This window comes from Physeter macrocephalus, chromosome 5, assembly GCF_002837175.3.
Source record: "Physeter macrocephalus isolate SW-GA chromosome 5, ASM283717v5, whole genome shotgun sequence".
In the NCBI taxonomy this organism is placed as follows: domain Eukaryota; kingdom Metazoa; phylum Chordata; class Mammalia; order Artiodactyla; family Physeteridae; genus Physeter; species Physeter macrocephalus.
The window spans coordinates 81,353,120-81,372,897 of NC_041218.1; the positions used below are offsets into that span (position 1 = coordinate 81,353,120).

The 19,778-nt window shown below is 35.2% G+C and overlaps 1 protein-coding gene across 1 annotated transcript in view; it reads left to right on the top strand.

The window, feature by feature from the left end:
* Positions 1-7,099: 7,099 nt before the first annotated feature.
* The window catches only part of SEMA3A (semaphorin 3A), a 548,785-nt gene continuing 536,106 nt past the window's right edge, over positions 7,100-19,778 (top strand). Inside the window, exon 1 of the mRNA XM_024129840.3 lies at positions 7,100-7,304. The gene's annotated coding sequence lies outside the window, so the exon portion shown is untranslated. The remainder of the gene's footprint in view (positions 7,305-19,778) is intronic.

A 19,778-nucleotide genomic window follows, 5' to 3' on the forward strand; every position in this document is an offset into this window, starting at 1 on the left:
GGACACAATTATCAGAGTGCAAAACAACCCATAGGATAAAAGAAAATATCAGCAAATCATATAATGTAACCTTTCAGCTCTCTGAGTTGCAAAATACTTGAGTGAAGTGTCTTAATAAAGTATCTTGTTAGATATTGTATTCCTTAAAAACAAACACCAGGTTGTGTAATACAAGTTTTTGAAATTGATATTTTTATAGAATTGATTGATACAGTCAAATAATGTCATATAGGTGATATTGGACAGAATCTGAAAAATTTAAAAATTTAATCTATTAATAAATTAATTTTTTAATTTATTAATTTTAATAAATTAAAATTTAATCAATGTTTTGTTTAATATTGATATGCATATATGCATATACACAGGTGGATACATATATGTGTCTATACGTATATGTCTATATATTAAAGCATATCTAATTGTTAAAATGTCTAGTTATATAATTTGTGTAGAGTATTATTAAAAGGATACAGTTCTAAATTGAGTTTGGAAATTCCTTGACTTGATTGATCTAGTTTCATTAATTAGATATTCTTAATTTGCTTTACTACTTGCTCACTACATAGATCAGCATCACTTCGTTTTCAGCAACTTCATAGATATCCTAATTCTAATTCACTGTTCATTCAGTCATTTTTAAAGTCTTCAAGTGGTTCTTCCCTGAATATTTCTGCTTCTTCAAAATACCATTCCTTAATTCAGTTGGTAAGGAAGAGATTTCAGTTTCCCATTCAAAGTATTCACCTGCTATTCTCAGTAATAGACTCCTGATATATACTCCAGGTAGTTGAAATGACTACAGAAACCTTTTCTCACAGCTGTGAAGCCACTATATAAGCGAAGTTTGCAGGGTGGGCCCTTCTGGATTTACCCTTTAAAAGGGACCAAACATACCTTTAAAAGGTATGAGTCCTTTTTTTACCCTTCCTACCTTCCTTCAGGTCACCACCAAAAACAATGACCAGAATTCCAGCAGCTATTTTCTGACCTTGAAAATGAAATCTATTAGCCAAGAATGAGAGAGCAAAAAGGAAGATGCTGGGTAGTCAAATTGTTTGAAAAATGATGCCATATAACTTGGAATGCTATTTCTGGATTTCTCTTATTTTTGGCAAAGAAGAAATATTGAATAAAAATTGATTTTGTTTAACCCACTGTTATTTGCAGGGTTAATTTTCACTCAATCTCTTCCTTCATCTCTAATTAGTTACAAAGTTTTGTTGCTTCTAGCTTTGAAATAATATTTTTTTTTACTATTATCACTAAGCAAGTCCATTTGCTAGTCCTAAAAAATTAGTCAGTAGGTTTTCTATGTTTCTGAGAAATACTTTGAGAAATACTAAGATATACAAACATTTGAAAAATATTTGTGATACCTGTAGTAGAATCCATTCATGATGTTAGAAACTGAGGATGCAGACAAGGGAATTGATTAACCATGTTAATTTTATATTCATTCCATTGCATTAAGCTCCAGTTAGTGATCTCATCATACTTAACATTTACACACAGGGCTTGGAAATCCATTTTTTTGGATGAGCTTTGGGGAAGTTAAGTTACTATTAAATAATGGAATAGGGATTTAAGTCAAAGAGTTTTTTAAATTTCAGCACTTTCCACTGAACCACAAGCACATGGCATGAACATAAGGGTAGAAATGGGAATGGAATGTAAGGAGGACTAGAGTATGTCAGTCTGCGGGGATAGTCCTACTCAGAGAGAAAAGTGATGATCGAATGAGAAATGTAGGTCAGTGCCTGAGTTATTGCAGCAGACTCAAAGGCTCTCTTGCCTTTTTCTAATCCCTTCCAATTAATCTTTCCAAAACATATTTATCATGCCAGGCGCTTACCAGGAAACTTCCAACAATGTTTCTTTGCTCTACACAATCTTGCCCCTCACAGACATTCTCCTTGATTCCCAAATTCAAACCCTCTGTTTGACAGAGACTGTTTTTGTCATCATTTCTGAACTGCACAATATCCTTGCCTACTTCAGCATTCACGCAACCCACACTGATCTTTCATTTTTCTGACCTTGTATCAAATTTATTGTCTGAATCGTTCTTTCTGATCATAAAATCTCACTTAATTTATTGTGTGTGTAAATTTTCATCCCAAATAATTTGTAAAATGTCTTGGGGTCAGATGCTAAGTCTTGCTTTGCTTCTTTATAAAGTCTACATCAGTGATAGCTTATAAGAAATATCTATTATTTGTTTAGCTTAAATAAAAATTGCCTGACAAATCTTGAAGAATGGTAAAACTTATCATTTTTTATTCTAGATTTTTTAGCATTTGGATTAACCAGTTCACAAATATTCTCCAATTAACTTGCATATTTTCTAGTATTAGCGTAAGTAAAATTATAGGGTTGGTAGAACTACTTTTTTTGTATCTCTTTCCTTTAATTTAAATTTCTCTCTCCCCTTCTGTTCGCTACTTCCAATCTTTGCCTAATTTTGCCCTTACCCAGCTGTATATTTTTTCCAGAATAACTTTCCTTGGTTTCACCTCCTTAGGGGGATTTATTGTATAGACCTTCAGCCAATCTGATGATTCCTGTACCATTTTTGACACCCCAGACTATTTATATTCCCCAAGAAAACTCTTCTGTCCTTTGAAAAAGGTATTATACCAGTCTGACAGTAACAACTAGCAAATGTCCTCAATTAAACCAAAAGAAAGAGAACAAATTAAGAAAATACTCTGGAGAGTAACTTTTACCCTCCCTCTAGATCACCAGCATTTTTACTACGGTAGAATTTTTGGTGGGACTGTTCTTGACCTTGGTCAGAAGCATATTTTAAGGAAGATGTTTTTAGATCTAAGAGGAAGAAGATGAATAGTGTTGGAAATATTTTGTGTCATAGAATTCTACAAATCATGCCTCATCTCATAAAAAGAGTTGCCCCCAATTATTTGTTGAATTCTTGATTATTCACACCCAGTTGACAAACTACCATATACTTTTTCACATCTGCTCATAGAAATATTTCCTCTGCTCTAATTCTATGCATCCTATCCTACTGATATTTTATTCTGTACCATTATAATAATGGTATAAAGTTAATAGAATACTAATGGTTTGAGACATACACTTCTTTTCCCACCTAATACATGATATATTTTAGAATTGATGAATTAGCAAAAACCAAAAAAAAAAAAAACCCCAAAACCCACCTTTCTCATTTTCTAGAGCTGATGAATCAACAAAAACATAAAACTTTCTGTACCATCTTTGCCTTACATATAATTGCACCCACCTAAACCACATTGGGAGAAAAAACACTTCTGTGTAGAAGAGACAGTGGATCCTGTGCTTTAATGAGCTCCATGTGTTTTATCTTCTTAGGTTAACAAGGCCCAATATTGAAATCATGGGGTAGAAAAATAAAAGGTTATGAAATATTTTTGAAGACATTCATATAAAGTGTATTTACATTTAAGAGTTGAAGCAGTTTTTTCAGAAATTCCGACTAGCTGCTAGGAATCAGCACAAGGTTTTTTTTAATTACCTTAAACTCAGAAATAAGCATTTTGGAACTCAAATTATTTACCATTTGGGCTTTAAAATCTTGATCCAGGTGAGACACATGTTTAAAAAAAGAATCAAATCTTGAACAAGATAATTAAAAATGCCATGAATTGGTTTCAATGTCAATTCAATTCAAATATTTTAAATAGTTGAATATATCAAACAGAAAAATTTATACCTAGTCTTTAACAAAATATTTTGATATTGAATTGGAAATGGCAGATCACATTTGGACTTTATTGAATGAATCTTATTAATAACAACTTCACAGATACCACAACCATAGTCACTATCAAAGAGGTAACTAAAGTGAGGATTGTGTGTAGATGAGATGGTGATAAACCCAATGGAAAAAAAGAAAACTAAATAAACAAAAAACAGCAAGCATTGGATCATTTGTTCATAAATTAGATAACATTTGGTATTAATATAAAGGACTCTCTTGAGAATAGGCTTATGTGATGGGTTGTGAAAAAAAAAAAAACAACCTAGAAATAAATCAAAGTAAAGTACGTATGCTTCTCCAAATCATACCCAAACTTTGGTGTATAAGTTAGACTGGAAACTCCCCAGGACACTGTTTCCTGGGACATTTCCAGTATGTCCCATTTTTAGCCAAATAGAAAAAAAATCATTCTGAAAATATTCATGACAATTTATATGAAACCATGAAAATGTAGAAGATTTGTTTGTTTTTCCAATGAAAAATTTTGAAATCTGAAAATCCTAACCTTTGGCTGAAGTTCATGGAAGAGATTTCAGGTCATCACAGATAAACTTTAATCTAATTTACTGAAATCCAGTTAAAGAAAATTAAGATTTATTGCTCTCCTATACACTATTTCTACAGGCAATTCTGTACTTTACCAATAGTATATTTTCCTTTACTTGAATATCCATGTATGCTTGTAATGTCTTTAAGATGTCCAAACCCTCTTACATATATACACACACTCACACACAAACACACTCTAAAATAACCAGACATTGTTTAAAAGGCCCTCTCCTCATATTGCAGCAATACACAAACAGTAGTTGTGAAGCATTTAGGCCTCTTCAAGTTGCACTGGCCCCTTGGGTTACATTTAAATCACAGCCTGTTTTTTCTCCAGTATTATTATCGCAACTCTTTGTTTCTATCATTTTCTCAGTACTCTCTCCCCATTTTTACCACACCTTATATTTCTCCATCATCTTTTAATACTTTCCTCAAATTTATTCTTGCATTTTGAAGCATATTTATTCTTATTCTCTTGTTTTGGATGGAATGATAGAGAATTAAAAATTTATCTATTTATTTATTGAAATTCTTAATTTTCAATCCTTTTCCTTCTTCCACTGATTTGCTATAAACCAAATTAAGATACTAAGAAACATTTGCTCAAGTGATTTTAATTATTTTAAAATGCCAGTAAAGTATTTGTAGACTATATGTTCTTAGGCAATTCTTAATATCATTGATCCTTAAAACCATTAGCAGAACTTCTATCAGTGGGCTGGGTGATATTTCTATTATTCGTTTGGACACACAAAGCTAGAGTATTTAATTCTAAATTATAACTATCCAGAGAAATAAGAGTTTATTTTCAATTTTCCTGGAAAAGAAATCAATAATAATCATTTTATTTTGTGCAGGATAATAATTATTCTGCATAGAGACTGTCCAACATGGTGAAGAGTGAGGATTCTAGAGTCCGATCGAATGGAATCCTGCTTCCAAATCATAACAAATGCGTGACCTTGGATAGAGTAACCTCTCCAACTCTTTTCCTCATCCGTTAAAAAATTTTAAAAAAGGTGTCCTTGTAGGACAGAAGAGATGATGCATGGAGAGCTCTTTGCATGGTTTCTGGCCTGTAGCAACTGTTCAATTATCACCATCTTCATTATTAATATTAATAGTTATGCACAATATGATACAGGAAAGTAGCTCTCAACAGTATAGGAAAATAGGTCAAACTGTTCTGATCTGTGAAAGTTAATTATATTTATTTTAGTTACTTATACATTTTTGATCCTCAAAGAGAGGTAACATAGAAAGCCCTAAAGTTTCGGGACTTCCCTGGTGGCGCAGTGGTTAAGAACCCACCTGCCTACATGGGACTGAGTGAACTGATGAGGATTATTATAATTTGTGTGTCTTTCTGTTTGAATTAAAAAAAAAAATCCCACATGGACTCAGAGGCAAAAAATATGCAAATCAATTTTCACCGCAAAGTAAAGGAGCTGTTACAGTGGAGGATTACTGGACTGAATGTCAATATTATGACATAATATGAGTGTGTTTCGTGTTTGGTAATTGCAATCATTGTTGCTTTTGTTGTAGTCATCCATTTACAATGCTTGGGGTCAGTTTATTTATCTCTTGTAAAAATAAAATACAGTGTGTGTGGGAAAAAAAAAAGAACCCACCTGCCAATGCAGGGGACACAGTTTCGAGCCCTGGTCCAGGAAGATCCCACATGCCGTGGAGCAACGAAGCCTGTGCACCACAACTGTTGAGCCTGCACTCTAGAGCCTGCAAGCCACAACTACTGAGCCCACGTGCTGCAGCTACTGAAGCCTGTGCACCTAGAGCCCATGCTCCGCAACAAGAGAAGCCACCGCAAGGAGAAGCCCACACACCGCAACGAAGAGTAGACCCGGCTCGCTGCAACTACAGAAAGCCTGCGCACAGCAACGAAGACCCAGTGCAGCCAAAAATAATAATAATAATAAGATAATTAATTAATTTATAAAAAAAGAAATTCCTGAAGTTTCCATGGGTTAAGTTGCCTGAGATAATATGTGGTATGCATCACACCTGCAAGAGGGCATTTTCCTAAAAATTGGCTTCAGTCACATCTTTAAAAAATGCCCACTTGCAGAATGTCAATCTGTCTGACAGTGTAAATCTCCTTAAAGCAATTTAATTCAGATTAAAAGATAACCATGGCTTATATAGCAGAATGAGGGATCTGTTTCAAATCCATTACCTTAACACTATCAATAACCCATTACGATCCATGATTGAGTAGTTTTAATTAAGTTCAGTTAGGGTGTGGGGGGAAGGGTGCTTCATTTAATCCTTCATTAATAGTTAAAGTGAATATTATAAATATCTCTATAACTTTCATTGCTTGAACATCTTTCTTTTTTATTGGATTTATTGTTTACCATGCTATGGAGCAATGCCATTTGGGGAACTCCGATTCCCAGGAGCTTTAATGCTACCCCACTTCCAGCACTATAAAATAGAGGCCTGCTGTTTTAATCACGCCTCTCTCTCTCTCTCAATGTTGTTTGCGCCCTGGTACAACCCATCTGCCTTGAATCTAGTGCTCCGCTGGGGCTGCACACATCTGCCAGCCAGACTACCTTCGTACACAATTACTCAATCCACCATAAGGCTCTTTAATAGGAAACAAGTGTGACAACGGCAAGCCTCTTTTTTTTTTTTTTTCTCCTCCTCTTAAACCACAGAGTCAAATAGCTCTAATACATATGAAGCTTGATAGATCTGCCCAGGTGTAGGTGAAATGGTAGAGCCTCAGGGGTAATAAATGTTGTGCTCTCTCAGGCTGAAGTTTAGCACTTTGTCCTGACCGGCTCTTCAGCAGCGGTTCTTCAGCAGCAGTGCGATGGGCTGCTCCTTGTACAGTTACAAAGTCAACATGATTCTTGCCGCTCACATTTATGCCTAATCTGGAGGGCAACCTGGAGCTAGGTAAGAACAGCAGAACCACCCTTTTACTTCAACGTGTGGACAAAGGACAGCAAATGCAGTAAGTGGAAAATTTATCTTTCCTTCTTTTTCTTGGGAATTAATTAAGGATGTTTACTCTCAGGGAATCCTCTAAAGACTGTGCAAAAAATGAACTAGCATAAAACCTGTGTTGATAACCCTGTGGATTTCCTCTGGTTTCGTTTTTCACCAGTGCCTTGGCACTGTCACTGAAGCTTAGACTCCGCGAGTAGCTTGCTCATTCAGAAGGTCTCGGAACTAAAATGTGGTGCTAATAATATTGCTAATTCAATCCTGTAGCCTAGCATATTACCCGCTCTTTCCGGATGAAATGTGCTTTATTTCTGTCAAAAATGATGGTGGCAAGTGTTTTGTCACAGTTCTGAGAATAGAAAAAAAATTCTTTAGGAAGCACATACTCTTCCTGAAAATGGATTTCAACTTTTACACGTAACTGTATTGTTACATCACTAGTCATACATTAATGGGGGAAAAGTGCTTATAATTTTTGCTTAAGTCCGTTCTATAGCCAAAGAAGTGATCTTAAAAACTCTAAAAACAGTATTAGGTTGGAGTAGCCATGACAATGATAATGAATTTTTAAAACAAACAAAACAAAACAAAAGGTCATTTGTCTAATAGCATAAGAAAAGATATTAAAACCAGATGTAGGAAATCTCAGTTTTGACTTTTTGGTCTTTCATGCTTGGTTTCAAGCAGCCTTCACATTGCGTTTACTTTGCACTTACAACTTTAGATTCACCATTAAACTATATTTGAACTTGAAGTTCAGATTTGATCTAAGTACATCCCTGTTCCTTTAGCCCCCTACTCTGATTTTTACTTGGCTATGGGGAGTCTTTTTACTACTATGCCATATATCCTGAATTGTGTTAACAAGCTAACTGTGGTGGACGTTTTCAGGTGGAATGTCAGCCAATGTGAGAGAATGTGTTTTCTGTTCGAATGCATGATGTTCCATGTAGGAAATAAGCACATGGGACATATGCCCTGACAAAGATTCCAGTTATGATTCCCAAATTCAATCCTTCAAATATTGCACAAAGATGATCATGTTAAAAGAGAATGCAATAAAAACTGTCAGCTCATCCTATCTGTTCGTAGCCTTTTGAGGTTTTATCCTTTTTCCTTAATTTAGGCAATTTTTATTTGAAAAATTAGTCTGGAATGCATTGTCATCCCAAAAGACGATTCACATATATAGGCTACATAGGTGAAATTAGATAAAATACTGTTGCATTGTTTAAATAATTCCCCACTGGCTGTTTTGTTTTTGTTTTCTAACTATTATAGATGGACACATTGAAATTGATGGTTTAAAAGCCATGACGGTGGAATCCTGATGACTCCTTTGTGTATATTCAGAAATGATTTAGCTTGGATAAAGTTGCTGCTATGAGAGGTTTAATTAATTACTGCTAGTTCAGTATATTTCTTTAAGAATTGCATTTGACATTACTGATGGCGGAGTAAACGCAGTTTAAAAGTCATCCTTCATGGAATACTTTAACCGACAATTGTTGGTATTGAATAGCGGTCAATGTCTACCCCCTACAGGGAGAGAATCTAATTTCACTGTGCCTTCCCCAGAACATGAATACCACAGAGTACAGTTCACACATGTGAATGCTGTAACCGTGTCAATGACTCCAACAACTGCCCCTTAATGAAAAGGTCAGCCCTGTGATTAATAGGAAGCCAGTTTGAAAGGCTGGACCTCACTTCAACACTACATTTGGATTTGTTTCTTCTTGATTTACTTCATTTGCCTTTCAAAGTGTAACAAAAATCAAGTGGCACTACACTGCACTTTTTAAACACCTTATGGTTGATTTTATATGATAGCAACACATTGGTTAGTATCTTTGGTTCATTAACAAAATAGTAATTAAGTGAAAATGTCGGTCAAGCCAATTATTGAGGGCATAAGGATGATGAATGAGAATTTTACTCTTTATCTAAATAGTTAGAATATATAACCTTTGCTTAAGTTTCAGTTAATTTAACAAACTTTAAGAGGCACTGTGGGGGTGAAGATGGAGTGACAGAGGAAGGGTTTGATATTTTTACCTAAGATGTATTATGCGTAAATGCTACCTATATGCTAGAAAGTGAATATACATAGGTAACTTATGCAGGTAATTTTGTACCACCAGTGGTAAAATTCATTGAAGAATATAGCTAAATGGAGTTGAAGCCAGTAATTATAAACCTAGTGACATGCTCAGAGAAGTAATTTAGTCATCTAAAATTTGTAATGGTTGCTTAGTTATAACTATTCCAATAAAAACTTGTGCTCGAAAGCATTATGATTAAGTCCAACTTAAAATTAAAAAAAAATATTTTTAACTGGAACTATATTTTGCTAGTAAATATCATGTTAAAATTTATGCAATTCACAAATTAGATGGTCCTTAAATAAGTTGCTTTGTCCTTTCATTGATCTATGTGTTTTGTGTCCCTGTGGCTTTATCTGTGTGTGTTTTCAAATAAGATTGATGCGTAATTAAGTAATACAAACAATGTAAGTATAGGTACTATATTTATTATACTTGAAAATTTCCATATACTTGGAGGAAAATTTTTAGCAATCACAGGAATATATCAACTTATTCTAAGGGATATTCTCTTTTAAATAACTTTTATTTTTTTAACCCTAAATCAGCAATTACAGGATTTAATAACTCCATTTTCACTTGCAATAAAGGAACTATATTACATATCAATATAGAAAGTATAGGAAAAAATATAGTCCAATTTCAATGGCCACTCAAGGAGGAAACAGTGTAGTCAACTCTATAATGGGCACACAATGTGTCCTAGATGTTCTCCCACTTTATCAATGACCATAGCTATATCTTCCAGGTAATCTTCTCTTCGGGGTTCCATTTTTGCTCTGAATTGGAAGCCACCTATTTCCAGATAGGGTACTAATGAATAATATTTGTTGGGAATCCTCAAGGAACCAGACACTGCACTGAGCATTTTGTACCCATTATTTATTTAGTTAGTCCTTACAGCCCAATGAAGTAAGTACTATTTCTGTTCCCTTATAAATGTAAAAGCAGAGTGGTTGAGGGACTTGCCCAATGTCACACAGCTAGTAGGTAGTGGAAGTTGGGCTCAAATGAACTTTCCCTGAGGACAGATATCTCCTCCAACCACTGGACTTCACTTCTTCTCTAACAAGTGACTTCATCATCAGTACAGTTAACTTCATCTCTAATCACTTTATCAATACTACTTGAATGAAAGGGATTCATAAATGGAAATAGAATGTCAAATCAAACAAAACATAAATAGTTAAATGCCAGTGAGTATGACGTCACTTCAAGTTACATCATCATTCAGCACTTATAGATTCTACTACTTTTCAGAGGTTTTATTACAGGTAAAGAAAGAGTTGCAGTTACACCCCAGACATTTGGGGAAGAACTGATCCTTCCACCCTCATTCAGTTGCCAAATTTCCATTCCTATTAATATTGAGTCTCTGAGAAGAGTTTGTCTCCTGAGGGTATTTCCAACCAAGCCACTGCTGACTTTAACAGGGGTGACTCTAATCACAATGGCCTCCCAATGAGAGTCACCAAAACACATTCCCACCTCTAAGACAGTGAAGAAAATGAGCTTTCAGTTATTCACCCTCAGAGATTTTTAGGCCTCAGTTATTCAGTAGGACCACCTGGATATTTATTTTTTAAAAATTTGAATGCTAACTGGACTTTTCCTTATCTGTGGATTTTTTTTTCTTTTTTGTCATGTAGACATAGCCTGGAAAGCACCTATGTGAGAAATTTCATTTCAAATACAGATTTTCCTAAGACCTGCATCTGTGTTTTCTCTATCTGCTGAAACACTTTCTCCCTAAGATGGACGTTCATCAATATAATTGAGAATATTTCTTTGTAGAGAGATCAAAACCAAAATATTTGTGATAAAACCCCTTCTATTTCATAACATAACTTTTATCATTATAAAAGTTGTGTATTTGCTCCCTTATAAAGATAGAATATTCAGTTTAAAAGGAGTTTGGTTTTTTTAAGTCCATATTATCACATTTTTAAGCCAAGAGATCAGTTACTTTTATAAACACAAGCTGATTTATGCAAGGCAAATGAAATGAACATGAGGAAACTCCTTTAAAATTTTAGCAACCTCAACCCATTTTTTTCTGAAAAAGTGGGTAGATATGTTACTATAATTCTCAAATATCCTTTTGGTTTCGATGAAAGATATTTGAAAAGGTATTTAAAAGTGATTGGCATGTATAAAACCATAGACTATTCCTTATACAAAAGAAGAGAAGAAAACCAGTAATTTTTTCAAACTAATCTTAAGATCCTAGAAGAATTAATCTATGGTGACAGGATCTAAAAGTTCTAAATACCCTGAGGATTGATGATTACTTAAAAAACAGTGGTCAAAGACTTCCTCTGTCACTATCATTACTCAAAGAGATCAACGGGCTAGCTCCTTGAAATTAATCTTATCCTCATAAATCCTTTTTGAATTAACCAGAAGCTACTTCTTGTTTGTTTCTAGACTCATATTAAGTGGAAGAGTCTTCCCATCCCCCCCTGTCCAACTCCTTACTTGACCCATTCCAAATCTTCCACCAGGGCCCCAGTCTACAATTAATTCTGATGCTGGGTACTACTGGCTCATGTTGCAGGGAAATATTGGGAACACTCTAGGTTATACGTTGTGCTGTGGGCGGCCCCACCCATATCTGGGGGTTGGCTGTCTCTGCTTATTTCTACAGCTTCATACATCCTGAATCCCAAGCCAGCAATCAACCACAACTCAACTCATGGTCCTTCCTTTGTATGGAGGGTTCTTGTTCCCAGTTTTCTTGTACCTATCAGACTCCTGGCCCACTCGGGTCTATTTCTGTAACCAATATCCAAGAGTTCTTGGTTTCTACCCCTTCTTAGCAGTAAATATTCTTTGCATTTTAGACCCATTGAAACCTATAACCTATTTTGAGCAGGATATGAATTTTTAATTTTGTTATGAAGTACGCTTTACCATGGCTCTATGTTCAAAGTAAAAATTGCAGGTGTGAATAACTCAAGAATTCAGAGGCATCTAATTAGCAGTCAGCTTCATTTTGTTTTATTCCTTAATATTGTACATTCAAATGTGGATGAGTAGCAGAAAGTTATGATCAGTGTTCTGTCTGTATTTCCATGAAAAGTTTGAGGTTTTGACCTGGCCAGATATGTACATATGCTTAAGTTTCACGTGATAGATAATCATTTTCCCAATACATAGTATTTTCAGTCACTCTAGAATTTATTTTCCCTAGATAAAGCCTATACTATTAATTATATATATATATATATATATAGATAAACATGTATAATTACATTTGACTGAATTACAAATCTAAAATTCCCCATAAGTGAAGCCCTGAAAATGAAATAAAAACACTGGGGTTCAGGTCCTCTTTTTGACAATTACTGGCTCATTTTCCAAATGTGGAGAATGTGCATTATGTGACATTTTGGTAATTATTTATGCATGAAAGAACTTTGCAAAGCTCTTTGTAAAGTTACCAGGAAGAACTTTGAAAATATATAAGATAGAAAAAAATAGGAGAAGGCACAAGTCATATATATGAGGCTTCACACAAGACTCTTGCCAGGCTTTTAAAGGGTTTTGCATGTAGTGCAGGACTATATGTTGGATGTAATTTGTTATATCACATAAAGCATAACACATATTTTCTCCCTTAGATTAAATTATATGTCAGTGATGTTTAATCAGAAAATTTTATCTGAGCCTGAGTTCCACTTAACAATGAGTTTACATAAATAATTACTTCTTGGACCAAACAAACACTTCTCAAACCTTTTCCCAATTTGTAAACTTAATGAAGGATTTGTATTTGTTTTTTTTTTTTTTTTTTTGTGGTATGTTTTGTGGTATGCGGGCCTCCCTCTGTTGTGGCCTCTCCCGTTGCAGAGCACAGGCTCCGGACGCGCAGGCCCAGCGGCCATGGCTCACGGGCCCAGCCGCTCCGCGGCACGTGGGATCCTCCCGGACCGGGGCGCGAACCCGGTTCCCCTGCATCGGCAGGCGGACGCGCAACCACTGCGCCACCAGGGAAGCCCCGAAGGATTTGTATTTGATCATTGCCATTTATTGAAGAGTCCCCTCCTTGTCCCATTTTGAATAATTTAAGAAATGAAAGAAAGTTAATAATGGAAACCAAAAATCTTTACCTTTTGAAGGTGAGTCTACAATATTGAATCCTGGAATTAAGTTTACTTTATCCATCCTATCACAGCCAACATTGGTTTGACACATAGTGAAGAGGAGGAGTATTGCTAATACTGTCGAGAATGTCTTAAAATTCACATAAAACATGACATATATTGTCATCTTTGCTCTCAGCTACTCCATAAGATAGTGCAGTAACACTTACATGTTTTTCACTTAAATAATATTAGATGTATATTTTACCACAACAAATATTGTGACCAAATATTTAATTTATACAAAATGAATATTTGAGTAAGATTAGCTTGTGTGCAAACATTTCCCTTTTCTTTAACATATAAAAGTAAGTAATATGGGTGAATATAGAGAAGAGATATTAATTCAGTGACTATGTCCTATGATTTACATTATCGCATTTAATCTTCATATTGATAGGCAAAAGTAGATTTCTAATTTCCATTTTACAGATGAGCAATGTGTTTTATTTTCTCAATTTTATGAATAACATTACACCAATACAGATGTTTTCAAGTGACTAGTATAATATTGAATCAGTAAATGTGTAAAAACATGCCAAGATGCCCACAGGCAGTGTAGGTTCGAACAGAAACTGTTTTTTTATTATGGTTCCAGTCCCTTGGAATTAGAGACTCAAACAATTTCAATATATTATGAACCTCAAGGATGAACATATACACTGTATATATGGTAAGAGTCATCCTGACAGAAACATTAGTATCACCATCATATTTTGATTCAAGAAAATATAAGAAATGAGTATGATGTCACATAACACCATTTCTTTGGGGAAGGCATTTTACTTTAGCGCTTTTATAAGAATGGAAATGCTATAGATGGTTTTATCATGTGAAAAATAATATATATTCTATATCAAACTTCGTCTCTACATCATATTTTTAGGTACATTCATTAATTTGTGTTATAATAATGTGGTATATAACTTGCTCTTTGTGTACATAGTTTGTGTGTGAAAGTGAATATGTGGATGTGTGATAAAACCCTCTTATTAGCGTGATTTCTTTTACATATTCCACAGCAATTGCCTTATGAAATATAAAAGGATTTTTATTTTGTTTAAAGAACTATAATCTATAATTTAAAAACCAATATCACAAACTTCTGTTGCACCAACAAGAAAAAAATTTATGAATTTCATATTTGTTTCCTGGCTTACCTTGGCTGTTTTAGAGTTTTGAATATTTATGTTAATCCTTTGCTATTCTCTGCAGCTGTATGAACACTGCATTTTTATATTATTTAATATGTAACTTTAAACAATGACTATGGCTACCAACAGCATTACACAGCTCTTGTAGGTGGAATACAAGCGTTTTTATATATTATTATTAACATTTTTTAAAAAATCGTCCATTTTGAAAATTGCGAACTTTTCTTTTTTTTTAATGACAAAACCCAGATTTTATTTTTTTTTCGTTAGTGTGACTTGGGTGATGTATTGCCCACTTGGAGTCTTTTTAGACTCTCTTAAACAACTAGACTCACAAGACCACTATTCGCCACTGCTGACGCCAGCTTACTCAGAAAGAGCTAGGACCAGGAGGAATAAGAGACTGCCAGAAGGGCAACCTCTGGGGCTGCACTGAGGCAGTCCTTTCAGCTGGCCAACAGCTCAGGGGCAAGTAGAGAAGCTCAAAAGGACGCAGGTGGAGGAAGCACCCCTGGCTTGAAAGCTTCCTTCCCTGTAGGAATATCTATTGGAGCTATAGAGGGACAGCTTCTAGGGTTTCCAAAAGGGGCCTGCCCAGTGAAAATAGTCACCACACTCAGGGAAATCCAACATTAGGCTTCCTAGCAGGTATTCATTCCCAGTCCCGATTCAGTGTAGCAGTCAAGGCTCATTTTTACCACAGGTAAATTTTTCTAGTAATTCTAATTTTTATCAGGTTTCTGGGAGTTTGGAGCTAAACGGTTTGTAAAAGATCAAATTGTCATGAAGAAAGGGAAAGCATGGATAACGTGAGGTTTGAGAAGATTAATTCAAGGACTGGTATTGCATATTTCCATTCTGTCTACAAAAGCATACTGCACTTTATGGTTTTAGTTATTGCACAGAGACCTGCTATCATTTGTTGTTTTGATTTTTCTTCTAAAACATTTTAAGCATTTCTGCCCTCTCTGTAAACTTTAAAAACTATACACACCTACACACCAACATTTTGAAGGGTCTAGATTCATTAATTAAAATTTCTGAGGGAATTTTGTGTCCTTTGTATCAGACTAAATTAGAAAGGTAAAGACAACATTTTAAAGGACTAAAACTCAGAGTCAATTATGTAGCTGCTTAATATAAATAAGGCTTTCCATAAGATAACCATGGAATTGCTTCCACAGCTCAGGTCACTAGTTCTGGAGGAACACTTCTGCCATGGGAAGAGGCCAATAGGGCCCATCCATGGTACATCAGTTGTGACCACAGCAGTACTGTTGTATGTGGCCACACACGAGGTAAGCCTGCCTTAGGGGGAGGATGTGAATGTGGCAGGAAGGAAGAAATGTAATGAGCAGATGATATCTTTTGAGGTCCTACAACATGATCATCAGTGTTTAAGAATTCACTCCAGCTATTTTTTTCAGAAAGGACTATGGGCTGGGCTAAGTTCAGAGCATTTTGTGTACACTTATTATTGTGGTTGCCAGTGCTAACTGTTGGAAGTTTAAAAGCACTACTAAGAATTTGTAATAGTGATATTTAAGTAAATAAACACTAAAAGACTATATGCAATTCAGATTGAATCCACGAGTTTACTGTTTAGGAATAGATATTAGCTATACAAAAATTGTAAAATGTGTGTGAATTTACATATGTACATTGTCTTATAACACATAGAGAATTTACCAAAATTTCATAGGTTTTACTTGCCATAAGGTCAATATTAGCAGTATGACCATGGTTCGGTCATTTAATAAAACTACCTCAATATTTTCAACTGTAAAATGAGAAGTTTGAAATAGATGATGTATATAGTTTTTTATGTCTAATTAAAAAAATATGTACATATATTTCATTTATGCTAGTTAACATTAATCAATAGTAGTACATAAAACACAATTTAACAAACTTTAGGTAAAAAATATGTTACTCTTACAAAGATATGTGTCAATTTTAAAAATAATTTTATTTTTATGATACATTTTGAATGACTTAAAGGCACTAGACTGAATTAATAAACTCTTGAGTAATTACATATCCTCAAGTTAGTTGAATGTTGAAAAATGAGGGCATTGATTCTTCCAGTTAACTTTACTAGCTTCTGTTAAGTGCTTATCATGAATTAAGGAATTAAAATGCATTTCTTATACTTTAAATAGATAATAATTTGGCTTTTTTCTGTTAAAGATAATTTTTTATTCTGTCCAGGTATGGACATCATAATAAAATGGAGATGGTGCAATGTAATTAGCTGAAAATAGTGAACTTAATTTATCTTAAATTATGTATAAGAAGAGAAAAAACATGTAACCATATTAAGGATTTCTTAAAGAAATAGAAAAATATCACCATTATTTCATATTCCTTTTTGAAATCAGAGCTATAAATCTATAGAAAATTTGTCAGATATATACAAAGTTTCTGTTAGATATTTTTTCTATTATACACTGCATTTTTAAAATTTAATAGATGTTAAGTTTTAATATTAGCTCTCTTAATTTAGGTGAATAATATTTAAAGCATTTTGGACTTATTTCAATAAGACATCTTGAAGTTAACTTAAAAGATCTTTGAAATAATGTTAATTTTTAATTAGATTTGATCCTAACCTGCGCATCGCAAGCCATTAATAATTGAGACACATGCAAAAGAAGACAGTGGTAATGAGTATTTGAAAGACCTGCGGATCACTGCAGATTTAGATCTGCCCCAGTATCTTTTCATTGGTCAACCACACATTTAGGATGAACATTTCTCTAAGTAGAAGCATGGAAAACTAGGAAGTATGAAGGACAAGATTGACCCTTTGCAAATTTAGAGTGTTCTGAACTTTAACTTTGACACTTCCATTCCGTTCACAACTTCCCGATTCAAGGGCATTTTCTCTTCTCTTCTTCTCTCAACAGTTGAGTCACCCTCAGATTCATAATCTTCAGACTGACTTCCAATTACCCCCGAACCTGAACTTGTGCCGAAAGCAGAGTTTTCAGTTCAAAGACTCCATACTCTAAAACCGTCTTTATTCTTTGACATTGTTGCCCTCCTTCCCGGTAACTCCTAAATCAAAACAACGCATTCCATCCATGTAGTAATGACTGCTAGCCAATTTACACAGCAGGTTGAAAATACAGTTTGATGGATATCTTTAATTAATAAAGTTTTAACCCTTTTTTGTTTTGTTTTTTTTTGTTTGTTTTTTTTTTTGCGGTACGCGGGCCTCTCACTGTTGTGGCCTCTCCCGTTGCGGAGCACAGGTTCCGGACGCACAGGCTCAGCGGCCATGGCTCACGGGCCCAGCCACTCCGCGGCATGTGGGATCTTCCCGGACTGGGGCACGAACCCGTGTCCCCTGCGTCGGCAGGCGGATTCTCAGTCACTGCGCCACCAGGGAAGCCCTTAACCCTTTTTTGAGGTTTTACATTTTAGTAAGAGCATTGTTCTAATTCAGAAAGTGTCTCTAATTTTTTAGTGTCAGAAAAATTCACAAAGACTTGAGTTTCAGGCCAAGGGCTGAGCACCCTTCCATTCCACCTCTGAGCTGTGACCTTCTGCCTCAGGCCAGCCCTGACCCAGGAAGCTGCTTACTGACCAGCACTCTCACTAGTGGTCAGGAGATCGAGATCTATTATAATTCAGTGTCAATTTTTGGTGCCCCTTTACTTTTGTCTGATTTAAGCTCATGCTCTAAACATTTTGAAATTAGCCAGTGGAAGACACTTGCTGAATGAAAATATTCTTTAAGAGAAGTCTTTAAGTTTACTTTTAATGACTATGTGTTGCATATGAGTCTGTTTTTCACCTTTTCTACTATTCCAGGTGTTCCTCCTTAGCCCCTAAACCCCACATCCTCCATCCCTAGCATACCTTCCAAAATCAGTCGGAAATTCAGGGGGAGTGAAAAAATGGGAAACGAAATACAAAAAGCCCTGACCGAATGTTGCTAATTGAGTGAAAGTGAGGCTGCTCCACCTTCCCAGTGGCTACCGTAGAGACGAACATTAACCTTGTTTTAGTAAACTTCATTTATGTAATTAATCATGTTGTCATTGGTGCGTTAGTGATGCAGTTTACCTTGGATAACTGCTGGATACCTCAGAGCCTTACATGACCCTAAACTTTTCACATGTGCCTAGTAGAAGTTAAGTTTACATTGAATTCGAAGTTAGTGTGCTAATGTCGTTTTGCTCTAGCTATTTTTGTTGTTATTGTTGTCCTTGCTTTAAATTGATCTTTAGAGTTTGCATGTGAAAAAGAACTGCAGAGTGCTGCCAAATCCAAGTTTGTGTGTCTGATGCACAGTGGGGCAAATAAACTGAAACACCAGAGTTTGGAGCAGAGAAAGGTTTATTGCAGGTCCAAGCAAGTTCGTGCTCAAAAGACACGAACTTGCCGATGGTTTTCAGGGAAGCATTTTTTTATAGGCAAAATTTGGGCTGAGGGCTGCAGTGGTGACTTTCTTCTGATTGGTCAGTGTAACAGGGCGGTATTCCAGGAATCTTGTGCTCAGCCTGAAGTTACCATCCTCCACCTGGGTGGGGCCTTAGTTCCTGCAGGAGAATTCAAAGATATTGTTATGAGTATTCCTTGAGGAGGAACCAGGATGCTGCTTTAATCTTTGCACTATTGTTTCTTGATTGCTCCTCTTTTGTTTTTGCATTCCCTTACTTCCTATTTAGAAACCATTTGAATCTGACCTTTTGAAACTCAGGGATGGTCTGGGAGGCTGAAACCTCTTTCCTACAAACAAGAAACTGTGAACAAGGAAAGGCATTTGTACCCAGGAGGGCCCCACAGGGTCCTGCTCGGTTTCACAAGGAGTATTTTCATCTATAGAACTTGTTATTTATTAATATTAGTAATAAATTGTTGATATACTCAATGGTTAAACTATGGCTGGGCAATATACCTGATACATGGTGTCATTGATATATGTTCACACTGTTTGAGGTTGTATACTTTTTTAAGAATGAAGTACTTTGAAAACCATTAATTTTAAGGCATAAGATAAACACCCTTCCCTGTTCTATGAAATCTTGAGGTACGTAGTATCTTTCCCTGCTCTGAATTCTATAAT